General features: G+C 36.2%; 1 protein-coding gene across 2 annotated transcripts in view; it reads left to right on the forward strand.

Moving 5' to 3' along the window:
• mboat2b (membrane bound O-acyltransferase domain containing 2b) overlaps positions 1-27,373 on the forward strand; it is a 261,127-nt gene that overhangs the window by 117,868 nt on the left and 115,886 nt on the right. Inside the window, exon 1 of one of the 2 annotated variants that reach the window (XM_051924923.1) lies at positions 6,761-6,839. The exons of the other annotated variant lie outside the window; for it this stretch is intronic. The gene's annotated coding sequence lies outside the window, so the exon portion shown is untranslated. Of the gene's footprint in view, positions 1-6,760; positions 6,840-27,373 lie in introns of those variants that run through there. 2 annotated transcript variants of the gene reach the window in all.

Genomic DNA, 27,373 nt, shown 5'->3' on the forward strand with positions numbered 1-27,373 from the left:
TTTCCTTAGCTTAGCTGCAAGACTGGTTTCCAAACAATTTGCCTTTGAAGTACAGGGGAAAATCTGGAAGACAACTCACATGAATTTTGGAAAAATGTATTCCTAATAGGTTCAATTGCTGTAATGCTAAGCCTGTAACTGTTGTTTCAGCATTGTTACCCATAAACAAATACTAAGCTTTATTTATGTAGCTCTTTGAAAATGAGCACAAATAAACCTTTGCAACAATTTCAAGTAAAAAACATGACACAGTACATATAAAAATATGTAAATCAGAAGTTTAGCAGAAACATGGAACAATAAACCAGTAATGGTAATCTCTGCTACCAGCAACTGCTTTTTTCATCTTGTCAGCTGTATATTGTGTGAAATAGGTGCTGAGAGGTAGACTAAAACAAAAGCAAATTTACTATTTTATTTATGTAAGGTACTGTACAATATTCACACTGTTGATCTTTCTGTGTATATTTAGTAACAGACTTTTGCAATGTGAGCCACCAGGCTGTTGACAGATAGAAATTATGTAAAGGGCAGCCTTTCAGCTTTTGGTAAAGAGACTGCTGTGGGTGATTGTGACATAGGATACTCAGTAGTGAGGGATCATAACAACCTACCCAGATCTCTTTTTGTGTGACAGATCATCATACCTTTCATGAATACTTATTAAAGCAAACCTTAAATGCAGCACACTCCACATCTTATGAGCAGTACTTTTTGTTACACAGTATCCTACACAAATGAAAACTAGTGAGAAGTCCTTATAGATAGATAGATAGATAGATAGATAGATAGATAGATAGATAGATAGATAGATAGATAGATAGATACTTTATTAATCCCAATGGGAAATTCACATGGTGGAAACTTTGTTTATACTAACTATCCATACATGGATGATAAAGTAGGACCAGAATCTTAAATAAAATTAATATAAGATGTGATAGTTTTTTTTTTATTATTACAGCAGAGAATCATTTGCCTTCCTTTTCATTTAAAATTTTAAGATCAAAGGAACCTTAATTGCAGTGGAGTGTTAGCTTCACTATTGCAAGTAAAGTTACACAAAATGATGACTACTGTATATTTTTCCTTATGCTTTTCCTGTTGTAAAAAATAGAAAAAAAAATGAAATTATGGTTGGATTCTTCTAGTTTGGTTTACTGAAAGAAAAAAAAACTGTTACCCAGGAGTCATTCCAATTCATGTTCATAAAAGAGATTTACATATAATATTTGTCATTCATTTGATTTCTTTTTGAATTAGAAGCCTGTTTAATAAAGGCAAAATCAATGTCTGTCAACATTAGTTGCCCCCTGCTTACTGTATGTAATATTAAACACTTTTACCATTTGTATTATTCTATGCGTTATCTCTTGGTGGATACACAATGTTTCAAATCCTGCATTAGACTGCATTTGTGTAGTTGCAGTTGCTTCCTTTTCTTTTGTTTTGATCTCACAATTTTGTCCCTTTGCTTGTCCTAACTACAACGTTGTCTGCATACAGTGGCATGCAAACGTTTGGGCACCTTTGCTTAAAATGTCTGTGAGTAGTTAAGTGAGCAGAAGATGAAATCAGACAAATGAGGTGCCATCTTTAACTTTATGCCAAAAGGCATAAAGTTAAAGATGACACATTTCTTTAATATTTTAAGCAAAATTACATTTTTATTTCCATCATTCACAGGTACAAAATGCCAAAAAAATGAAAAGGGCCTGAAGCAAAAGTTTGGCCACATGACATGGTCAGTACTTAGTAACACCCCCTTTGGCAAGTATCCCAGCTTTGAGTCTTTCATTTCTTACTTGGGGTATTTCCACCCATTCATCCTTGCAAAAGGCTTCTACTTCTGCAAGATTCTTGGGCAGTCTTGTATGCCCTGCTCTTTTGAGATCTATCCAAAGATTTTCAATTGATGTTTAGGTCAGGGAGAACAATGATGTTTAGGCCCATTGTACATTTTGAGGGTTGTTTTGGATCATTATCTTGTTTTAAGACTCGTCCTCTTTTTTAACTTCAACTTCTTTAAAGATGGTGAGATGCTTGCTTCCAGAATTTGCTGGTATTTATTTGAATCCATTCTTCCCTCTATCAATGACTACCAAAAGTATTATGACTAATGAGGGAAGACACGTGTGAATACTCCTAATCCTCTAATCACAAACATTAAAAAAAGATATAGAAACGGATGAGTACCACTATGTGGTGTACTAGAGTTATTTCATTTTTATGCAACTAAGACTGCTCTTTTTGCCTTTAGCCAAATCAGAAGTTCTTGTTCTTTATAGTTTTTTTCTTTTTTATTAGTAATTCTTTATATGTACAGTATTTGACTGAATATTTACACATTTATTTATTTACTTGTTTGGGTTTTTACAGAGGCTCAACAAATTTCCTCCTTGGGACAAAAAAGTTCTATCTATCTGTCTGTCTATTGATACGAATTGCATGTTACATTGTAACCTTCTGTGTCTTGTAACATTGTGAAAACCAGAATCATCCATATCACTCGACTTAATGGTGTTCAGGGCATTCTTTGTTAGAATTTGCAGCAGTGCTAAAAAATAGTTTCTTTATTTCCACTGATTGCCTGACAAAAAAAGAAATCATGATATTTGTCTTCTGAATGTTCATGAAATATTAAACAAAGTGATATGGTGTGCAGTGGTAGTGCTGCTGCCTTGCACTAAGGAGGCCACGGATCACATCCCAGGTCCTTGTTGTGTGGAGTTTACAAGTTCTCACTGTGTATGCTGAGGTTTCCTCCCACAGTCCAGAGACATGCAGGTTAGGCGACATGGTGACACTAAATTGGCCCAGGCATATGTTTGGTGTGTGTGTGTGTGTGTGTGTGTGTGTGTGTGTTTGGGGGGGGTGGGGGTATGGTCTTTTCAGTTTTATTTGTTGTAACTGTTATTTTCTACTGTTTATTTTTAAAAAAGTGTGAAAATTGAATGCTGTGAAAAATCATTAGTTTACCTCAGATAATAATGAGTTTATATGCATCATTACTCTGAGACAACAGACAATTATTTAAAATAATTCACAGTCTTCTCATCTCTGTTTTTAAACTTCCTATTCTTTTTGCTGATCATAATGTGTTCTAGACTTGCTTAGCAATTACAGGATATGAAATATGACTATGCAGGTGATTATAATGTTTTAAAATTAATTCACAGGCATTGGATTAAAGAATAAAATACAAGATGAAGAGAGCTTCAAGCCATAAAAGCATTTTTTACATTGGAATTATTAAATAAAGTCTTTCATGTTGAACCTAAAGTAGTATTTTGATTAACACCCCCAAAAATTACATGAATCAATTAAGGAGAATGTGTAGAGAGAGACAAATTTATGAAAGAAATCCAAAGCCAAAAGGGAGACCCAGAAAACAAAGTCCTAAGATAAAGCCTAAGTCCAAGAATTCCTAACAACAGCTTTCAAAGAGGACTCTGCCAAAAAAACTTTTTAACTATGGTAAAGAGAAAGCACAATCAGAAAATGAACCACAAACACAATTTTTCATAGCAATGGTACAGCGGTTTTCAAGTGGCAGAGAGGTGTCTTTTATAGCATTCTCACGTAACTGAGGCTCTAGTGGGGACCCACAAAATGAAACATAAACAAGACAGCTGTTAGGGAGAAGGGAAAACGACAAATGCAGAGAAAAAACATGCATGGATGAGGCAATCAGATCTTTTTCTTAATTTTAGTAAAAAAATATTTTTTTATTCATAAGTAAAGGAGTTTTCAACTGATTGAAATTTTACTAATTTGAAAAGTAAACTAATCAATCGGAAATTGAGTTTTAAGAAGATAAAATTCAAAGACGTGTAGTCATAACCTTAAACATAAATTTGAATTACCTTCAATATAAATTACTTGTGGGAAGCATTACCTGGACAGTTTAGGTTATGTGGTTATTTGCAGATTTCAGTAGGGGTGTATAATCGTATAGCAGCCGCATTTTCTCCTTCTTTCTGCCAACAATTTATAAAGCACTCTGTGAAATCCACTTGTAACTCTGAATTACTTTATAATCCATGCGTGTGGGTTTGTTTGTACTCTGGTTTGGATAGACAAACGTTTGAGGTATGATCGATGAGATCAAGATCAAAATATTACCTGAAAATGGCAAATATGCTAACTTTAATTTTACTAGGTGCTTTTGTTACTTGCATTTCTGAGAAGGAGATATCCATCAGTTTTAGAGGTTTTCTGAAAGTTCCAGCCATTTCTCAAAGTTGCCATACAAAGTTACTTTTTCACCATCTTTGGTGAATAGCCTGAGAGATGTCTGTCCGTGTTACTAAGTGGTTTGTCAGAACCTCATTGTTGCCATTCAAATGTCATTCACCATTGACTCACAACTGCTTTTACACATTTTTTATTTATACCCTGCCACAGCTACTACTTCTTGCTCTACCTGCAACTCTTATTCATATCCAAAGACACATTTTTTGCTAACATGACACAACAAGCCACTTACTTCTCAGTTTCCAATCATGACAAACACAGAACACCTTTTAGCTACAGCTGATCATTTGGTCTCCTTGTTCCTGACCTCCTCTGAGGTTTAAGAAGAAAACTCTTTTGAAGGTGTAAGTTGCACTTATCCTGTACAGAAGCATTTACTTGTTATTTCCGTGACACCCTGAGTACCCAATTTCATCTACCAGTTGTATACAACCTTGGTGCTATTGTTTTGACCTGTTCACCACCTGGTAATGATCAGTTGACAGTTTAGCATCTCTTCTTATTCTAATGTCCAGAAAGTACCTTCAGACTAGGTTAAATTAACTACAAAATCGATCATTAAACCAAGACATTCTTGTGCTAAATATAATAATGAGCCAGCTTCAGTTTAAATGTAAATCTTTGGTAAGGACAATCCATGATTGGATTCAGATTATGCAGGCCATTGCTGTCAGTCAGTGTGTGAGCAATGAAGTTACAAACTTATAGGATTGATAGTCAGTCAGTCAGTTAGTTAGTCATTTTCCAACCTGCTATATCCTAACACAGGGTAACATGGATCTGCTGGAGCCAATCCCAGCCAACACAGGGCACAAGGCAGGAACAAATCCCTGGGCAGGGCGCCAGCCCACCACAGAGGATTGATAGTATCCTTTCAAATAAAGAAACTGCTGTTTCCAAAAATTTAGAAGTACTGTGAGTAGATGTTGATCCATACACTTGTATTTCTTCAAAGTCATGTATTTTGGCATCCAGCCATGGGCTTGTGCATCACCACACTCAGCTGAAGCTTCTATTTGTAGAGAAACTTCATAGCAGGAGAAATGTTTACAGATCCTGTACTTTCAACATCCCACATGAACTTCCTCCACCCCAGCTGTGGAAGTGAAATTTCATGTCCCAAAGTCAGCTTCCACAACCAAAGCGTAATACGTCTGTACCATACATCCTTGTTAACAAAGTGGTATCTGAATTTACACCTCATCTTTCACCTTTTGGGTTATACATTCAGTTGTTATCTTCTCGTGGCTTATTTAGGCTAAGCACAACCGTATATGTGTATCATATACACCTGCAGACAAGCTTCAGTTTGTTTAGCATGGTTGTCAGATTTTTTTAATTCCACTTTGTCTTACTCCTACCCTTTGAGCAATTTGTCAAGGATAGACCTACTAGGTGCACAAGCTTTACAGTAACATAATTTTAAATGGTCGAGACCCTACACCATCCAAGAGTACTGCCCTTCAAAGGCTTATAAGTTTTACTATTTAAAGTATTGATTTTATTTTTGATAATAGATCTATAGAAGGAACTTCAGAAGGATTTTTTTATTGTTCTGTGGCATTGAGAAACCACTGACCAAAGCTTCAACTTTTACAAAGGAATGAGGACCATTACTTAGTTTTGTTTAGATGCATCATTTTCTTAATATACAAAAAGTTCACAGCAATTGTGGAATTTTTCTCTCTAACAAATTACCCATCAGGTTGATGTTAATATTTAAATTAAACCTTTAGAAGCGCCATATACCTAATAGCTAACATAATTTCACTGCTGTGCTTTAGTGGAGGTCAGTTGATGGGTTAATTATAAAAGTAGTTTAGTTTAATCCTTTCCCCAATTCAGTAAATTTGGTCTTTGACTTTCCCTGAATATAATAATCACATGAGTCTAATTGAGAATTCATTTTCATTACCAATACAAAATAATATCACCAACACATGTTTCGTTATGACTCTGGAGTGCATTAGTGAAATTATGTCTTACTTTTTGTTTAATTTGCACAGCTGATAGGGCTTTATTGTTTGTGCTGTAATATGTTTTAATAAAATATGCATGGTGAGATTAGGAGAAAGGTAAAAAAAATGGTCAGGAGTTTTTAAAAAGTCTGTGATGCTGTGTAAATTGTTGTCTACCATCTTTATTTTTGCATTACAGTAGGGCCTCATCAGCTGGCTATTTTAAAGCACAGTCATTAACACAAACCCTCCATCTAATACTGGGTCAGTTTAGAATGATATAAATGCAATATTTATTTAATATATTTTTAAAAACTATGTAATTGGTAAAATGCAACACATATATTGTCTGTCAAATATGAAGTATAGTATTGTTTGACTTATTCATTTTGAGCTTCGCAGAAACTGTATATTTACTGTTGTTTGGTTTTCAATTAGTAATCCATAATTGCAGGCCTTTTATTTTAAACTTACTATCAGAGACTTTATGTTGGTGCTCTTCAATTATGGTGATTATTAAGCACTGTTTTCTTTGTAATGGTTTTGGGTGCATAGGATAGCAACTAAGAATGAACTTGAACATCAATATCTAAGGCTTCAATTGAACATTGCATAAAATATTCAGTAAGTTATTATTGTTATGAATTCTTAGTCTTTTATTTGCATATTATAGTATGTCTGAGAAATATTGTTGCAACAACTTTTTTATTTGAGCATGGGAAAATTATATATAAAATATAAATATATATGTGTAAAATGTATTATTATTTAAACACTATTTCTGTATTTTTGCACTATGCATTAATAGTTCAATTACAGTGGATTCAGAAAGTGTTCAGACCCCTTCACTTTTTGCACACATCTTTGTGTTTTAGATTTAATTTTAAATGGATAAATTTGCCATGTTTGCCTATCAATGGATGCTTAGTAATCCATAATTAAAAAGTGAATATGTGTTTTCAGAAATGATTAAAAAAAACTATTAAAAATCAAAAACTTAAAATATCTCTCATTCATACAAGTATTCAGCTCTTTAGCCCGTTGGCAGCAGTTACAGCTTAGACTCAGTCCATACTGCTTAAACTATGAATAAAATGGACAAAGCAAAACTTAAACAATAACCCTTTGATTGTACTTTGTTTTGAGCTGCACTTCCACTCTCGGTCAAGTCTTACCAAACACCCCACTGAAAAACTGCACAATTGTCCTTTTTTATATTGGAGAACCCACTGGAACCCCTAGGGTCAAACGTTTCACTTCCAAAGCTCACAGGTGGCACAGTGGTAGTGCTGCTGCTTTGCAGTAAGGAGACTGTGGAAGATTGTGGGTTCACTTCCCGGTTCCTCCCTGTGTGGATAGCGCTTTGAGTACTGAGAAAAGCGCTATATAAATGTAATGAATTATTATTATTATTAATTATTTTTATTATTATTATTAAAGTAGTCTCGCTTGTTCTTATAGTCCTACAGAGCTACTATACAAAATGTAGAGTTACACAGCGAGTCAGAGGCAGGTGAATAAACTAACAGCTGCAGTCACTTATTCACATTGCCTGCATGATAAGGCTAGCATTTGCCGGCTTTATATTGTATCAGGAAGGTGTGATACCTTTAAATCAATTCAAGTTTGGTGAGAGCTTTTGGACAGGTAGGGGAGTTGACTTGGACAGGCATAGGGTTAACATTAACTGCAAGTGTGAACAATCTCGTTGTAAAAATTGCTTTATATTAATGAATTTAATATTTTTGGATCTGATTCCCTTTTTATTATCTATTTGAATTGTAGGCTTTATAGACTATTTTATATGCAGGTTTATGAATCCCATTCAGAACAATTTGTGCTCACTAAGGCCAAAAATCTGTCACAGCTTCAGTATTCATACAATATATTCCTCCTTCCTTCCAGCAATATTTTTTATCATTATTTGTAAAATGAAATGCCATTTTTTCTGGAAAATAGGTTTATGATAAGTCTTCATAGTGTTTTAAGTATGCAGTTGTAATGTAAACTGTTCAAAATAATGGTCTTACAACATGCTTGCCGTGGAACTGCACTTCCTACACTAATATGTAAAAAGTGATTATGATGTAAATACTTTACTTGAAATAGCTTCACCATTCAATGTGTAGAACATCTCAAATTTGAGATCAGCTTCTTAATTGTCTTTTGTTGGGCAAATCCTTGTAATTGTTATTTAATGTGTAATTTGTCTGACCTAGCAAGGATGTTTTGCCAGCAATTTGTAGGAGTAATTCTGGATGCTGCTGTACGTTCTCAGCAGACAGATATTTATTATAGCAGGCTATTCTTAAAGGTGCAAGGCATTTAATTTAATTTAATTTAATTTAAGTGTTTGCTGCTGCTTCCAAGGAATCGCCCATCAGAGTTAAGGAAGTAGGCAAATTTTATTTTAGTGGCAATACTTCATTGTTGTTGCCTTAAGCCCAGGTCTCAATTTTTAGAAACATTAGCCCTTCAAATTCCATAACTTTTCACTGTAAAGCTACTAAATGGTGCAATTAGAAAACTAAAGCTTACAAATAATAAGCTTTAATCAGCTATTCAAGTTACTAAATCTCCACAAATTGCTGCTGCCATTTAGACTATGCATCAACATTACTTTCCAATGCAATTTTAGGTTCTCAAGTCAAAAGACAGTTATATATATCTTTAAATGTCGGTTTATTTGAGGTGTTTGAGTGTAAACAGTAACATTTTTTTAAATATAACATTATATTCATTGGTCTTTAGTACAGATGCCAGATTCTTTCAATTGTGTCAAATAAAGTATAAAATGTTGTATAGTGAAAGAAACCTTTCTATAAATAAATTTGTTCTCCTGGTTTTCTGCAGAAGCAGGATTCTGACAGTAGAATGTACAGTATGCTTATCTGAAACTCCAGGAGAGAACTGTTTAAACATAGTCAAACGCCGAACCAGCAGTACAACAGGCGCCAAAACTAAAACGAATTATCAAGAATCTTTTATGTAGGAAACATTAACCTGGAGTTCTGAATACCAGAAGATCACCCAAGAAAAATTGTTCTAAGAAAACTCCAAAGAAAATGCAATGGTCAGAAAAAATAGTAAAGTTTAACAACTCTTAACACCTGTTGTCTCTCCACACTCAGAATGATTTCAAAGAGCCTAAATGTGTCAAAACTATTGTGTTAATTTAAATAGTAAAACACAATTAGATAGATAGATAGATACTTTATCAATCCCAAGGGGAAATTCAGGGAAATTAAAGGAAAAAGATGGTTACAAGGTACAAAGAATCATAACTAAAGTGATAAATGCCCCTGCTGGCTTGCCTGTGCTTGTTTTTGTTTTTTCTCACTGGTATGGTGGCTCTTCACTTTACACAACAGTACAGTGCTGCAACATTTAATTGGCAAAATGGTCCCAGCTTTTCTGACCTATAACCATGTTTTGCCACTCGTCGTCCTGAAGGAGTTGTGCCACTCCAAAGCCCTCGGTACCCTACACCTTCTAAGTAAAGTAACTGTATAATTTATCTAAGACCCAGCCATACCTCTTCTCTAATGAACTGTATAGTGTAAAAGTATTGTGTGAAAGTAAATCACCTGCCTGAAAAGCATTGTATTTCTTAAATACTGTACATCATGTGATCATATGAAAATCTGATCCTTTCTTTAGTGCTGCCAATAAATTCAGAATTCTGCCTAAGGAAAAACTACCAGGTATGGAAGTCGGATGTGCAGTTACTATTTATACCCCTTGAAAAAGGAATAGAACAAATGCTTACATAATAAACTTTTAGTTTTATTGCTTGAGTTAGGCCATCTTGATCTGCAGAGAGAGAGAGAGGGGTTGGGAGCATGCACTGAGAGCACGCTGCCGCACCTGCCACACAACGAACCACCTTGAAATCTGTAGAAAGCATGAAAATAATGCACAAGTTCACATATTTGCCATATTTAATAAAGAAACACTTCATGTGATGTATTTTTTTCTTAGAATTGTCAGATCTTCTAGATGGACCTTTTAAAGAATATATTTTGTTGAACATAATGAATAATGTTTATTTAATGAAATAAAAAGATATTTTTAGAAGTAGCCTGGCGTGCAGGTATACAGTGTATCATGAAGTTTTCAGTCAGAAAAAATTTCTACTGTTTCCCAGTTAAAGTGAACCCGTTTCACAGTAAAATGCAGATGAGCTGAACTTTGTGCCTTAAGCTACAGTATTTCTTTTTAATATGGGAAGCTGTTATTGGGATTGAAGCTGAAAAGTGCAGACCAGAGTTACTTAACGAGTGCATAATAAATACAAGAGTGTTTCTTGTATGTATAATAAATGTGCCAAGTAACTGTGGTATGTACAATTCACATGTCTCAAATATTACACTTCAGTGTTAGTGTTAATAATGCAGTCTTTACTCTAACAAACCCTAAAAGAGGATTACTGTACTGCTAAAGCTCTTAGCTGCTCCTGCTTTTTATACATTAGCACTCTCCACAGGGTCTGTTACTATTATTATTATTAGTATCCATCCATCCATTATCCAACCCGCTATATCCTAACTACAGGGTCACGGGGGTCTGCTGGAGCCAATCCCAGCCAACACAGGGCGCAAGGCAGAAAACAAACCCTGGGCAGGGCACCAGCCCACCGCAGGGCGCGCACACACACCCACACACCAAGCACACACTAGGGACAATTTAGAATCTCCAATGCACCTAACCTGCATGTCTTTGGACTGTGGGAGGAAACCAGAGTACCCGGAGGAAACCAGGGGAGAACATGCAAACTCCACACAGGGAGGACCCAGGAAGCGAACCTGGGTCTCCTAACTGCGAGGCAGCAGCGCTACCCACTGCGCCACCGTGCCACTCATTATTAGTATTATCATTGTTATTATTATATTTGACTATTTATTATTATATTTGACTATTTATACAAGATGACTTACACAAGATACAAGTTCAGTTATGGGGGTCCCTGTGACTGTGGGTTTTTTTTCATAATTGGAACATCATTCTTATTTTTAATTGATCTTATTCTTTAGTGAGCTGCCCTTTTTTATTTTCTTATTCTAAGAAATTGTTAAATATTTGTATTTTTGCCATAATTTTAAATGCTTGTTTTTCTTCATTTTTACTATAGGGTTGCTCCTTTAATTGTCCAAATGCTGTCAACACTCAGTTCTAAAGGAGAGCAATTAGTGCAGTGTTATATTCAATTGTTTGCTCATTTGTTAAAAAACATTTCTTAATGAGTAAGCAAGTGAAAATGGAAGTGAAGTAATCGCTACGTTTTAACATTCAGTGTTGTTTGTATGTGTGTCAGCATTGGAATCCAACTATGGGGTGGGGGACTCTACAAAAAAGTGTAAAGAAAATGGTGAAAGAAACAAAGCATTTAAATCTGTGATAAAGAATACAAATATTTATACGTTTCTTAGAAATATTTCTAGACCAGATAGCAAAACAGTGAAATCAATGTAAAAAGTATGAATAGCATACTGATTGTGAAATTGGTAAGAATAAACACGGGCCACCATGGGTGTCCTTCAGAATTGAATTTAAAAACCGCTAATTTACAAGATTAGGATTTAATAAATTTGTTTGCCCATTTTTTCCCGTTTTAAAGCATAGGTGTGTTAAGTGACTCAAGTCAGTTGGTCATTGGTGAAGAAATAATCTTGTGGTTTAAATGTTTAAAGTTGATTTATATGTGAATAGTATGTTTACTTTTTCAGTACAGTTTCCAAGAAAACAATATGGTGACAGGAGCAGGAAAAGACCCAACAATGATTAGGACACATGACCAGCACAGGATACACATTAGATATTTTGTGACATCATTCTATTGTATATAAAGGCATTAAAGTCTCTATATGTGCATACAGGGTAAAATATGCAGGTTTTATACAAAAGGCACCCCTGTTTGGCATTAAACTGTTTTTTAGGGGCTAGATGATGTTTACGGTGTCATTTAAGGCACCACAAATTTGCCTTGAAAGTAACATTGTTTGAGTATAATATTAATACCATTGATGTAGCAAAATCAGACTTAAAATGGCTGACTGCCTTTTCGGTTTTTGAAGAGAAAGAACTACTTGGAAACATGAATTGTATTTAGATTGTGAGTTTCAATTATGCGAATTCTTAACAAAAATAAACAAATTTTACACATGAAACTGTAGAATTCCAGCTTAACCAGAAGTAATATTTTCATAGTGATATTTGAAATTTGCAAATCAATTTCCATGAAGTTTAACTGTAGATGGGATAGTTATTGTCTAGTGGTGACTGTAGAGACTAGAAAGCGTTTCACTGTCCAGCGGCGGCTCGCATATAGGCATTGTGGAACTGCAGCACCCCCTATTTCCACTTGATATTATCGATAACATTTAATATAATGAGTCCTTTTTTCTTTAATTCTTTCTTTATACTTGTACAATATATAATCCTTAAGCTTAATGTCAGCAGCCATCCCCCAGTTTATGAAAAAGATACAAAAATCTTTGTATGGAACTGTACGCTTCACAGTTCCAGCGGCGTGGTGTTTGGCTGTTGTGTGCATGCGCACATAGGAAGCAGCACGCGAGGCTGCGAGGGAGAGAGAGCACCGTCGCTCCCACAGTGCAGACCCCTGCTTTCAATGGAGAAAAATTTCCTCAGTTGTCATCCAGAGATCAAGGAGAAAATTATTGATCTTTTCGTGCAAATTAAAACAAGAAGAATGGATTTCATTTTTAAATGAATAGATCAAGCTTGAACTGTAACAATTTAGGATATAGTAAGAAATGTTTGATTTTGTTCTTTTAGGATTTTCTTTTTATACATGTTTGTTTCCTTTTACACAATTTTAAAACAAAAGCTAAAAATTTTCTGGAGCAGCACCCCCACTAATTTTAGCTAAGAGCCGCCACTACTGTTGGCAAAAATGTGCAGGGTTTAGAGAACCAAATGACATTCACAAAGGTTTTGTTTTCTATTCAGTATTTTCTTTAGAGACGAGAAAGACAAAGAAACCATAGGCTCCTTCCCCATTGCTAGAGTAACTGACTTATTAGTGGCTGAGTTGCATAAATATTGGCCTCTCTAAAACTAGCTCTGTAAAAAAAATTGGGATGAGGCTAATTCAAATAAAATACAGTATGTGCTACCTGCTAAATAAGACATTGCTGCATCTAAAGAACCAGAAAGAAAATTCAATTATAAATAGTTTTATCACAAATCCATAGCTGTTTCCTTGCCATATATGTTTATTTTTTGATTAATGTTAACTTCTTCATGCAATGTCATTTCAGTCTTAAAACAGTACAAATTGTGTGATTTACAAAGAAAAACTTGAATCAAGGGCAGTGCAATTTGACGAAACATGATGGATTTACTTATATTAGAGATCTTTTTGTTGTACACTGATATTCCATGATAACCAATCACTTATGAAAACAGTTATTTATGTTATTTACAAATTCCATTAACATTAGAATCTGATTGGTGTAGAATCTGTAATAACTTATGTTATGATTTAGTAGTGAATGGCACAGTGGTTAGGACTGCTGCTCAACCCTTTCAGAGTTCTTTGTTTTGACATTCTACTCATGTCTCCATGGGTTTTTTCTCCAGGTGCTTTCGTTTAACTTGCAAATTATGTGTGTGTTAGGCTTAATGGCAGCTGCTGCTTAGTCTGGTGTGAATGAGTGTGGTTTATCTGTGAATATGACCTGAGATGGGTCAGCACTCACTGCTGCAAATATAGGCAATACTAAACTGATTAAATGGGTTTGATAACGGCCAAATGGATTATTTGGCAGACTCTTGTCTTTCAGAAATTGCATAAATTTGACCTCTGTAGGGATCTGGTCTTTAATTTGCAGAGAAAATTAAAAATACTCTGAACAAAGTGAAACAATTCATTTTAGGGGGTATAGCCTCAACTCACAGCTTTGTTCAATTAAAATACCTTTTTTATAAAACCGGCTGTCTTTGGCTCTCAGTATTTTGGGCTACTCTATATGTCGGTTGCTTCATATAAGTTTTTACTCTGTTTAAATGTGTTCTTGCCCACAGCTTTGCAATTATTCAGTCTCTAGTGCAGTGCGATTAATAATGTTGATTAAATATGCTTAATTAGGGCATATTTACAAATCCTTACAAGACCTTCTGTAGAGAAACAATATATTTTATGTTATCTTTCACAAATGTATGTCCAATCTAAACTCTATCCCAATGTTTCAGTGTCAATGGATAAAATGAACACCTCAATTAGCTATAAGCACTTTATATAATTTAATATCATATACAGTAGCAGAAACAATACAATATTACAGTCCACTGAGAAGTATCTGTTTTTAATCCCCTTTTATGTTAGAAATCCGCTGTCTGAAGTAAGTGCTTTGACAGTGTCCGCATTCAGATTTGTGCAACCTCTGTGCTTTATGACAGAACAGTCTTCACTATGCTGCCGCACTCTTCACGGTTGATAGAACAGACCATTGCTCATGAAATTAACTATACATCAAGACAGAGATGTTTAAAGTGGTGGACTTTGACGAATTGGAAGGTGTTTAGTAATGCAAAGTTCATACATGCTTTGAAAACTCTTGTTTAAGACACTTCATCAGTCATTTTGTTACATCCTTGCCAAAACAGACATTATGTTCAAAAAGTCAGCAGTCCTTTTAAATGCCTAAAACAGAATACACTGTTTAATAGATTATACTTATTTCATATACACAAAAAATGTAAAATAATGAATATGGTACTTTGTTACTTGCATAATAATTAATGAATGAAGAGTAACCCATTTTATTTTTCAAAGGAATATGAGATGGAAATTTGATTTTGGAGTAAACCCACATAGAATCTTGACCCATTATTTAATTTATATTGCAGTAAATTGCAGCAAAGTGATTCTTCCTTTGCCAACAAAGAATTTCCTATATGTACTTTAGCATTCTCTGCCACAATTGTTAAAAAAGCATACATTTTAAGGTAATTGACCAAAGTGGCCAATATGAGTGAATAAGTGATGAGTATGTGGGAGTTTATTGTGTGATCTCCCCCAGTGCTGGTTCCAGTCCTGCTACCCCACAATGAAACAAGCAGATTTGAAAAATTAATGAATGAATATTGCTGACAGCAATTAATTTTTGGTGGTTATAAACCCCTATCTCTCTTGTAATGGTGTTTTTCCTCTGTGCAAGTGCCATTCCATAATTGCTTGTATAGTGTTTTTCTTTTTCCTCATTCTTTTCAGTTTATTATTCTTACAATGTCTTTAAATTGCAGTATGGTCAACATAGAAAAACATGACATAAACTTCTTAAACCCCCTTGATATTTAAAATGTAGCATTAACCTAAGACTTACATTAAGCATTGTATTGTATTTGCAGTTTTTCTGATCTTTGGTCCACCTACAAACATTGTTTGTTTGAAATTGCTTGTAATTGCAGCTAGCAGTTTCACTCTTTGCCAGAAGAGACCAATGAATTTATTTCAAACAGTTCTCTCCTCTTACTGAAGTAAGAATAATGCAGTTGATAAACTGCATGCACATAAACTCACGCCAATAAAAGAAAGCTTTTGTGTTATTATTTTTCCCTCAGGTAAAGCTTTAAGAAGAAGTACTCAAATACTCTGGGAAAATCGATTTGGACTATTTATTATCACCATTTAGATGCATCACTGTTTTACATAGAGATGTTTGAACTTACTACTTTCCTGAAGTTTTTGTGTGTCACTCATCTGTTTGCATATATTTAGTATAAGCATGATTTTGCTTTAATTTTTTTATGAATCTTACCTTAATTCTCTTAATTCAATGAAATCTTGATCACTGAAGATATGTAATAAAGGCAAGTATGGATAGTGAAAAGAGAAACCCTGACTTCCGATATTTTTTTAGTATTGTTAGTTTTTTTTTGGTTCTATTCAATAAGGGCGCGCACAAAAAGGCGAGCTTCAAAAGGGCGACCTCAATTGGGCGCAGCGAATAAAGGCAAACGCAACAAAATGATTACAGAAAATTTATTAGATAAAGGCAATGATTGAACGTATAAAAAGGCGAAAGCAAGAATATTAAAACATCCAATTAATTAATGCATGAACTTCTAACAAACTATTTCTAAAGCTCTCTATATTTTGTTGTTTTCTGCTCTTACTCATTGTTGTGTTACACTTGAAGCTGTAGATTATGTGCAATGCCACGTAGATATTTTATTATTATCTACTATTATTATCTATCTATTATTATCTAAATTATCTACGAACGCCTTTATTCGCCGCGCTCAATTGAAGTTGCCGTTTTGAAGCTCGCCTTTTTGTGCACTCCCTTATTGAAGGATACCTTTTTTTTTAATACAAGTGTAATATTTTTGTCTTTTAAATATCAACTGAAAATCTGTATATGGTCTGCTCTCATACGCTTTCATATTTAATAGTTTGATGCACAGCATTGGATATCTGTAAACATTGCTTATTGTGATGGAGCAACATTTGTATCTTTTTCCTTGTAAAAAGTCTGTAGCTACGTCAAGTTTAGTTGGAGGATAGTGACAATTAAACTTGATTGGATTTTCAAGTTGGTACTCTTCCTGGTTTCCTCTTGAAGACATATGTATTCTTCATTTTAAATGTCAGAAATGGGCTGGGACTTCTTCCCTAACCCATCTGTTTAACTGCCTTTTGCCCCAGGACCTAGCTGTCTGGGTCCTGTTGCATAGCAACACTAATTATACAACAGTCACATGATATACAGTGCATCCGGAAAGTATTCACAGCCTTATTCCAAAATGGATTAAATTCATTTTTTTCCTCAGTACTAGGGTGTTGTACCGTGTTAGCCATTATGAATGTAGAGAAAAGCCAAGCAAAATGACACCTTTTATTGGCTAACTAGAAAGATTACAATATGCAAGCTTTCGAGGCAACTCAGGCCCCTTCTTCAGGCAAGATGTAATCACATCTTTACATCTTGCCTGAAGAAGGGGCCTGAGTTGCCTCGAAAGCTTGCATATTGTAATCTTTCTAGTTAGCCAATAAAAGGTGTCATTTTGCTTGGCTTTTCTCTACATTCATAATGGCTAACACGGTACAACACCCTAGTACTACAGATATACAAGACACCGAAATGTACCGCTACTACATGGAACGATTACATCTTGCCTGAAGAAGGGGCCTGAGTTGCCTCGAAAGCTTGCATATTGTAATCTTTCTAGTTAGCCAATAAAAGGTGTCATTTTGCTTGGCTTTTCTCTACATTCATAATGGCTAACACGGTACAACACCCTAGTACTACAGATATACAAGACACCGAAATGTACCGCTACTACATGGAACGATTACATCTTGCCTGAAGAAGGGGCCTGAGTTGCCTCGAAAGCTTGCATATTGTAATCTTTCTAGTTAGCCAATAAAAGGTGTCATTTTGCTTGGCTTTTCTCTTTTTTTCCTCAGAAATTTAAACACACAACACCTCATAATGACAACGTGAAAAAAGTTTACTTGAGATTTTTGCAAATTTATTAAAAATAAAAAATTTGAGAAAGCACATGTACATAAGTATTCACAGCCTTTGCCATGAAGCTCAAAATTGAGCTCAGGTGCATCCTGTTTCCCCTGATCATCCTTGAGATGTTTCTGCAGCTTCATTGGAGTCCACCTGTGGTAAATTTAGTTGACTGGACATGATTTAGAAAGGCACACACCTGTCTATATAAGGTCCCACAGTTGACAGTTCATGTCAGAGCACAAACCAAGCATGAAGTCAAAGGAATTGTCTGTAGACCTCCGAGACAGGATTGTCTCGAGGCACAAATCTGGGGAAGGTTACAGAAAAATTTCTGCTGCTTTGAAGGTCCCAATGAGCACAGTGGCCTCCATCATCCGTAAGTGGAAGAAGTTCAAAACCACCAGGACTCTTCCTAGAGCTGGCCGGCCATCTAAACTGAGCGATCAGGGGAGAAGGGCCTTAGTCAGGGAGGTGACCAAGAACCCGATGGTCACTCTGTCAGAGCTCCAGAGGTCCTCTGTGGAGAGAGGAGAACCTTCCAGAAGGACAACCATCTCTGCAGCAATCCACCAATCAGGCCTGTATGGCAGAGTGGCCAGACGGAAGCCACTCCTTAGTAAAAGGCACATGGCAGCCCGCCTGGAGTTTGCCAAAAGGCACCTGAAGGACTCTCAGACCATGAGAAAGAAAATTCTCTGGTCTGATGAGACAAAGATTGAACTCTTTGGTGTGAATGCCAGGCGTCACGTTTAGAGGAAACCAGGCACCGCTCATCACCAGGCCAATACCATCCCTACAGTGAAGCATGGTGGTGGCAGCATCATGCTGTGGGTATGTTTTTCAGCGGCAGGGACTGGGAGACTAGTCGGGATAAAGGGAAAGATGACTGCAGCAATGTACAGAGACATCCTGGATGAAAACCTGCTCCAGAGCGCTCTTGACTTCAGACTGGGGCGACGGTTAATCTTTCAGCAGGACAACGACCCTAAGCACACAGCCAAGATATCAAAGGAGTGGCTTCAGGACAACTCTGTGAATGTCCTTGAGTGGCCCAGCCAGAGCCCAGACTTGAATCCAATTGAACATCTCTGGAGAGATCTTAAAATGGCTGTGCACTGACGCTTCCCATCCAACCTGATGGAGCTTGAGAGGTGTTGCAAAGAGGAATGGGCGAAACTGGCCAAGGATAGGTGTGCCAAGCTTGTGGCATCATATTCAAAAAGACTTGAGGCTGTAATTGCTGCCAAAGGTGAATTGACAAAGTATTGAGCAAAGGCTGTGAATACTTATGTACATGTGATTTCTCAGTTTTTTTATTTTTAATAAATTTGCAAAAACCTCAAGTAAACTTTTTTCACGTTGTCATTATAGGGTGTTGTGTGCAGAATTCTGAGGAAAAAATGAATTTAATCCATTTTGGAATAAGGCTGTAACATAACAAAATATGGAAAAAGTGATGCGCTGTGAATACGTCCCGGATGCACTGTAAGGGCTAAGGACTACAAAAGTGGAGCCTAGGATAGAGCGATTTCAAAAGTCCCTAAGTAGAATTTACTCTTATTCTAGTGATCTTGTTTAGTGCTGCTTGACCTCAGCTTCTTTTGAAGGAATTTCAAGTTTGCTTAAAGATTCTTTTTTGCCTGTTTTAGAATGTTGTTTTTGACATCTTGCCCTCTCTGCTTTTTGTTTTGTGATTTTATTTTTGCTACTTCTATGCATGGCCTCATGGTGTATTTCTGGACTTTGCTTTTTGGATTGCAGATTGGATTGAGTTAATCACTTACCTTAATATGCCTGCTTCTTTTAGAGTTCACCCATATCTGCTTTCTTATTTTGGGATGTGCTGTCTGTTGCCTAAAGTGGTCTGTTGTGCAGCATCCACCCACTTCAGTTGTTGTAGCCATGCTGCGTGCCTCTTTGGTTGTGGTGAGTTGACCCATGCCTGACATTATTAAGCAACACCACTTAGAGCCTGGCAATGTCCTTTGAATTATTGTCCTCTTAAAAATCACACCTATTTCCTCATTCCATTTTTCTGCCTTGGGGCAAAGTTATTTTATTCAGCTTTTCTCTATTTTGTTGCCAATTTGTCTTTCTGTAATTTCTGAGAAAACTGCCTTAGTGGAAATAATGTGACCAGGTGACCTGCATATTTGCTGTGTATTATTTTTGCCACATACCGGTATGCTGTTTAATATCCAGGTCAAAATTTCAGTTCACTCTCATCGGACTCTCATCGGACCTAAAGGCTTTACACTACGTATCTACAGTATCCTGTAGGTAAAGTCACACAAAACACTTAGTGGAGTCAGTCAGGGCTTGTTCATTGTCAATTTCTGGTAATATTCCCTTTTTACAGAATACTTTGATGGTAGCTAATCCATGAACATCATTTTTAATTGCAGACCCTGACTTGTGTAATTTATTTAGTGTCATAGCTGGCCTTATAGTAGCTTTCCTAAGACTTTCTTTTGTTGCCCATCAACTAAGAGGGAACTGCAAGAACTATGAAGTATGGCAGTAATTTTGTTATTATTCTATCTCTGTACTGCACTGTGAACCCCAAGCCAAAGGGGTTGTTTTTCAGAAATTTTGGATGCCTGTTTTTTCCAAAGTCTCTTCCACACTCAGGTACAGAAATGAAAAAGTATTTAGTAATTTGAAACTAGTAATTCACTAGTTTCCCTCACCAAGGACTTCCACAAGCAGTAGAATAGATCTGAAAAAAAGTACACTTGTAGTTACAAAGGAAATTAATACTTTTTAATCTGATTATTTCCATTTTGATCTTAAATTTGGGTAAAGGGTTAGAGATCTTTGAAGAAAAAATCCCTTTTAAATCAAAATCAGACTCAAAATCTATAATGAGAACAATGTAAAAAATATGTTCTTAAATACTTTTTAGGTTACTGTATTTGTTTTTTTATAGATATCATAGATTATCTGTTTACAACTAGAAAGAAATTAAATCTTTTCTTTTGTTCATATTATGACATTACCTTTTACAGTGTTTGTTGATAAATATTTAGAACTTGCCTGCGGATATAAGTTAGGTCCATAAGTATGAGGACAGTGACATAATTTTCATAATTTTGGTTCTGTATGCCACCACAATGGATTTGAAATGAAATAATCACATGATTGAAGTGTGTGCTTTCAGCATTAATTCAAAGTGTTTAACAGAAATATAGTATGAGCCATTTAGGAATGACCACTGTTTTTATATATAGTGTCCCCATTTTCAGGGCACAAAAGTATTTGGACAAATAACTGATAAGCTATTACATAGCCAGGTTGAAGCAGTTCCCTCATTATTTCATTAATTATTAAGGAAGTAGAAGGTCTGGAGTTGATTCCAAGTGTGTTTTCATTTGGAAGCTGTCCCTGTGAACTCTCAATATGAGGTCTAAAGAGCTGTTTATGCAAGTAAAAACAGGCCATCATTATGCAGAGAAAATAAAACAAACCCAACTGAGAGACAGCAGAAACACCAGGAGTGGTCAAATAAACTATTTGGTACATTCTTAAAGACAAAGAACGCACTGGTGCTGCGGTGGGTTGGCACCCTGCCCGGGATTGGTTCCTGCCTTGTGCCCTGTGTTGGCTGGGATTGGCTCCAGCAGACCCCCGTGACCCTGTGTTCGGATTCAGCGGGTTGGATAATGGGTGGATGGATGGAACGCACTGGTGAGCTCCGCAACACCAGAAGGCCTGGACAACCATGGAAGACAACTGTGCTAGATTGCAGAATTCATTCCTTGGTGAAGAAAAAACAATTTGACATTTAGCCAAACCAAGAACACTCTCTGGGTGGTAGGCCAATCATTGCCCAAGTGTAGTATCAAGAGAAGACTTCACAAAAGTAAATACAGAGGATTTACTACAAGGTGCAAACCATTGGTAATCCTCAAGCAGAGGAAGGACATATTAGACTTTGTCTGAAAATATTTTTAAAGAAACATTCCAGTTTTGGAACAGTTTTCTTTGGATAAATGAAATTAAGATTAATATATACCAGAATGATGGATACAGCAGCATATATGTAGAAGAGGAGGAACGGCTCATGATCTGTAGCATACCACATCATCTGTGAAACATGGTGGAAGCAGTGTTATGGCATGGACATGCGTGACCAATGGAAGTGGGTCATTGGTGTTTATGGATTATATGACTACTGACAAAAGTTGCAGAATGAATTCTGAAGTGTACAGGGCTGTACTGTCAGCTCAAATTCAGACAAATGCTACAAAACTGGTAGGATGACACTTCATAGTATGGATGGAAATTGAGCCAAAACATACAGTGACAGCAAACCAAATGCTTTTCAAGGCAAAGAAGTGGAATATTCTTCATTGACCAAGTTAATCAAGTGACCTCATCCCAGCTGTACATGTATTTTGCTGTAGACAAAACTGAAGGCAAAGAGTCCAATTAACAAGCAGCACCTGAAGACAGCTGCAGTTACGGCCTGGTGAAGAATCAGCAGGGTGGAAACCCAGCACTTGGAGAAGACCATGGGTTCCAGAGTTTAGGCAGTCATTGCCTGCAAAGGATTTTCAACCAAATATTGAAAATGAATGTTATATTCATGATTGTTAGTTTGTCCAAAAACTTCAGAGCCCCTAAATATAGGAGGACCATGTATTAAAATGGCTGTCTTTTCTAAATGGTTTATACAGTGTTTTGTTAAACACCATAAATTAAAACTGCATGACTTTTACACTTTAGTCACATCTTGATTGCTTCATTTCAAGCAGACATACAGTAAGTAAATAATTTTTTGATATATTGTATGTTTGGAAATGGAGTACTGGCTTCAATACTGGTTAATTTAAAACTTAGGCAGTTTGAGTGAGACCAATTTTTTTGAAATTCTTAATTAGCACATTATACTGTCTGATTTCAATAATATATTTTAATTATCAGAGTTATGTCCTAAATACATTTTTCGTGAAAAGTCCTGCTCACTTCGCTTGCCAAGCCCCCCATGGCCTGCGCTACGCGCCTGCCACTTTGCGTCTCTGCCGCTGGCGTTGTGAAGAGGAGTGCTCCAAAGAGACACGTTCACTCCTCCGAAACCCCCTCTTAAACGGTGATACAATGGGAAACAAATATTTTTTTTTTACCTCCTCTTTGCTCAATCAACTGCTGACATGTTGCATGATCTGCATCTTGCGTTGCGCTTCAAACATTTAAAAGCCTGTATAGCAGCTGTCCTTTAGTCTCACTGCCTTGTCTCTCTTCTCCCCTAGACATCCTCTGCTCCTGTTGGGGGTCCCGCTCCCGAGGCGTGCCCCTAAGAAGAGGAAGATTTTCTATTCTTTTAATTGAGAGATGGAACTGTCCTCTCTGATAACACATGGAGCTCAATTCACTCCTGAAAGAGTCTTATGTTTGTTTGAAGTGTTTGAAAAACGTTTTTGTCTTTAAAATCTCCTTTATATCTGTGCAACTCTGTGACCCAAGCATGACAGTATATGTGGATTTCACTTTCACCAAACAATAAATCTTTTAATTCTCACGGATACGCCTCTTCATTGGGAAGAAATACTACTTTTCCCTGATGGCAACACAAATTAGACGATCTGCAAGTCTCCGACTTAAACTTTAAAGCCAAACAATATATTTGATCTCTTTTCGCTGTTCCGTTATTTCACCGAGTAATAATTTCCATTTGTTTGCGCTAATGCGATCTTTACCATCATTTTTTTTTTAGTTTAGTTTTTTTAGTACTTTCATTATCTCTAACCCGCTCTGCATGTGTATCGCGCCAATGTTTTTGAATTCTTTACGACGTTCTAATTTGTCATCTACTCTTTGTCTTTTATTTCTGGGCACGGGCGTGGTTAAAACTCTTGGCACAAAGTCTCATCTTGCGGAACGTGAAAGTGTCTCTCTGAGAAAGTCACGTCTCATCTCTCTTCCCAAGATTTTTGGGTGGCACAGTGGTAGTGCTGGTGCCTCATAGTAAGAAGACCAGGGATCTCCTTCTGGTTCCTCCCTACGTGGAATTTGTATGTTCTTCCCATATCTGTGTGGAATTCCTCCAGGTGCTGCGGTTCCCAAAGTCATAAAAGTTTAGGTGAACTGGCGATGCTAAATTTGCCCTAATGTGTGGGTGTAGTGTGTGTGTGTTTGCCATGTGATGGACTGGCACTCTGTCCAGGGTTTATTCCTGCTTTGTGACTTATGCTAACTTAGAAAGTCTCCTGCATCCCCCATGTTCCAGCCCTCCATGACCCTGGTCTGGATTAAGTGGGTTAGAAAATAACATGATATTTTGTACAATGTATTTCTGCATCCATCCTCCATGTTGCAGTTCCCCTCTGTACATACTTCCACTCACCAATTTAATTTTAAATTTAGTTTACAGAGTGGTCCTAATAAATGAATTGAACCATCTCCACATACCTGTGGCATATCACCTATTGCCATATTTCTATATATTCTCATATACTGTATACAGAATGCTGTCATGGGAACAGTGCAAAATAAAGGGTAATAATGATCAAAATGTTCAAAAGATTAGGACAGATTAAAAGATGAAAAAATCCCTGGCTTGCACATTACAAGCAATCACTATTTTTGTATAGAGATACTGTATAATGTTCATCAAAAAGCACTACTGGATAAAAAAGAGCACTGATGATATCAATAGTTAGGAAATTAAATGTAATCTCTTGTTGCATGAAAAAAGCATTAGTGCCAGGGCATATTGTATGCAAAGTACTACTGGTGGAAAGTAAAAGGCGTCTGTAGTAGTAGTCTGAAGTAGTTCCTGAAAGCCCCGTGAAACAGGACCATCCACGTACTATTAGTCATGAAATAGTGGTAATATGTATATCATTAACAGTTAAGGAAATTGTTCCATCTAAAGGAATCGGACGTCAATTACAACAGATACTTGTCTCTAAGGGACATATAAATAAGTAATTTGAAACTAGTGATTACGTCAATGCACATGAACTTCATATAGCTACACAGTCCTTTTCACATTGGCAATCCCAATAGTTTAAAAGAGTGCAAAGTCATATAAATATCACCATAGCAAGGCTGTATTGCAATGCTTACATGACAAAGGTTAACATCTACCTGACAAAACCGGTGGGTAGGTGCATGAAGCAGGAATCCACTGTTAGTATCAGTGGTGCCCAAATTTCAAATTATAATGCAGTTATTTGAATTTTCTAAAAATCGAGTGCAGCATGCATATACCATTTTTTGAACTAGAAGAATACAAAAGCATCTCTCTTTTGCTTAAAAACGCCTGATGAACCCGCATACATGGTGGGTGTTGCCTCAAGAACCAAGAATTAATAAATACTTTAATTAGTGGCCAAAATCAGCCATGAAAAATACCACTCAATCAGGGCATACTTCAGGAAAAAGATTATATACCTCAACATTTGTGGCACAGTTTATTGATATAGCTGTTGCAAGGTCAAAACTTTTTAACTAATGTAAGCACACCGATATAATACTGCTTGTTGTCATCTGAAAATTTTTACACAAAGGAACTATAACAGGAAATATAAAGGGTTTAGAAAATTACACTGCGGTGGGTTGGCACCCTGCCCGGGATTGGTTCCTGCCTTGTGCCCTGTGTTGGCTGGGATTGGCTCCAGCAGACCCCCGTGACCCTGTGTTCGGATTCAGCGGGTTGGAAAATGGATGGATGGATGGATGGATAGAAAATTACATCGAATTACCTGTGTCTACAGAGCCAGATTGTACTGTATATTAGGATGCCTAAAACACCTAGTTGAAGGAGGGCAATTGGCCATTAGTTTCAAGTGTTCTACATTTAGCAGCACTTTGAAATTGTGGTAGAATCAGATTAGAAGGATTTGTAGTAACAAAAAGATTCACTGAAGGCCTGGTTTAGATTAAGCCCCCAGACTACATATTGATATCCCACTGGTGTTATGTATGCTAACCCAGGGACCATTTAAATTCAGCACATATGTCAATAAAGTACCTAATGCACAAAACATTGTTTTTTTGGTGTCTATAAAATTGGATTTATAAACCAACTAAGAGCTCAAGTCATGCTGTAGACCCATCATAAGCACAGGTGTTGAAGAAAAAGATTTTGTGCAGAACTCAAAAAGCTTTACCAGTGCCTAGGTAAAACGTAATCTTAAACAAACTATCATAAATCCATTATTATATCTGTTAGCAGTGAATGAAGGAAATAGTAACTACATGTTAACAAAAAAGGCACAAACTTCCAGACAACTCTTGGCCACTTAGACCAGAATCTAAAACCACAATACAACATGCATTTCCCCAAAGGCAGTGATATTTGCATTAGAAATTTATTCAGCCCAAGATTTTAGAAATTACTCTTTTATTAGATTCAAATCAATAACCTGAATGTTGGTTTTTAACGAAAAAGTTATGTTTGAGTGATTTTGAGTATAAGGATATTCCCATCAAAATTTTACAATGAAAGGGGCATAGCTGTTGGCAAGTACATAACCATCACATTTCTAAAGATTCAGTGTTTGCTAAAGAGCCCAAAGGCGGTGTATTTTGATAAACTTTTCAAATATTTTTTAAAACATTTTTATTTAAAATTCAAAGTAGATACATTAATATACAGGTAGTTTTGCAATCCCAAAGGAATATTTTGTATTTAAGTTCCTAGAGATAGTCCCAAGTTTTTACATTTTGTCAACTATTCCAGTTTATGTGAAATGAAAATCTTCCTAAGAACTGCGTCCAGATCTTATTCATACTGTTTTTTTCTAGAGTAAGGTACAATGGATGTTCCAGGATGATTATTTTTGATTTCTCTTCAGAAAGAGAATGTTTTATCAGGTAAGAAACAGGAGTCAATCACTGCACAAACTCATACAACTGTCCACATTCACTTATACCAAGCCAATTTTAGGGTTGTGCATTATATAATGCTTATTTATCTGAGGGCTCAAAATGCAGTACATTCATGCACCAACTGGTATCATTGGCATTGGGCCATATTCAGTGTCTATTAAATCGCATGTGGCGACAATGGGGTGTTTTCGATGCCTCAGATATAGAAATATGACATTGGCTGCAGGTCTGGGGCTTCACTGTATTGTATGTCTTCAGTGACATTCAGTTTTTATTAACTTACATTTTACCTCAAATGGTACAATTTTTACAGAAATTAAATTGCACAGTATTGGATACTGGTAATGTTGCAGATAATTAAGATTTAATTACAGTCATTTTACCTTTTGAATTTTTGGATCTACAGCATTACTTCATCTCTTTCTGTGGATTCTTACATACACCACACTAATGTCGGGGAGATGCAACACAGGCTAGGTAAAATATTGCAGTACTTTTTATTGAAGTACCTTCATTAAATGGACTGGTTACTTAAATTTGATTTAATTGTGCTTTTCATGATAAGGTCCAAAGACATTACTTACTGTTAGCAGTGACACTGTACTACAGCAGCATTCACACCCTTGAGCAGGCACATTGCTGTGAAATTACACTGCAAATGAAACAAGGCAGAAAGCAGCTCATAACATTGTTGGAGCTGTGGACCGTATCAGAGCCTTGTAATATCATATCAGCTATGATGGCATTTTACAATTTATGTTTTATAGGTTCGATTTCCTCTGGGAGTGATAGCATTATGGACTAGAATGCTGTAGATACGCCCAAATT

This window comes from Erpetoichthys calabaricus, chromosome 3 (genome assembly GCF_900747795.2).
Source record: "Erpetoichthys calabaricus chromosome 3, fErpCal1.3, whole genome shotgun sequence".
Classification (NCBI taxonomy): domain Eukaryota; kingdom Metazoa; phylum Chordata; class Cladistia; order Polypteriformes; family Polypteridae; genus Erpetoichthys; species Erpetoichthys calabaricus.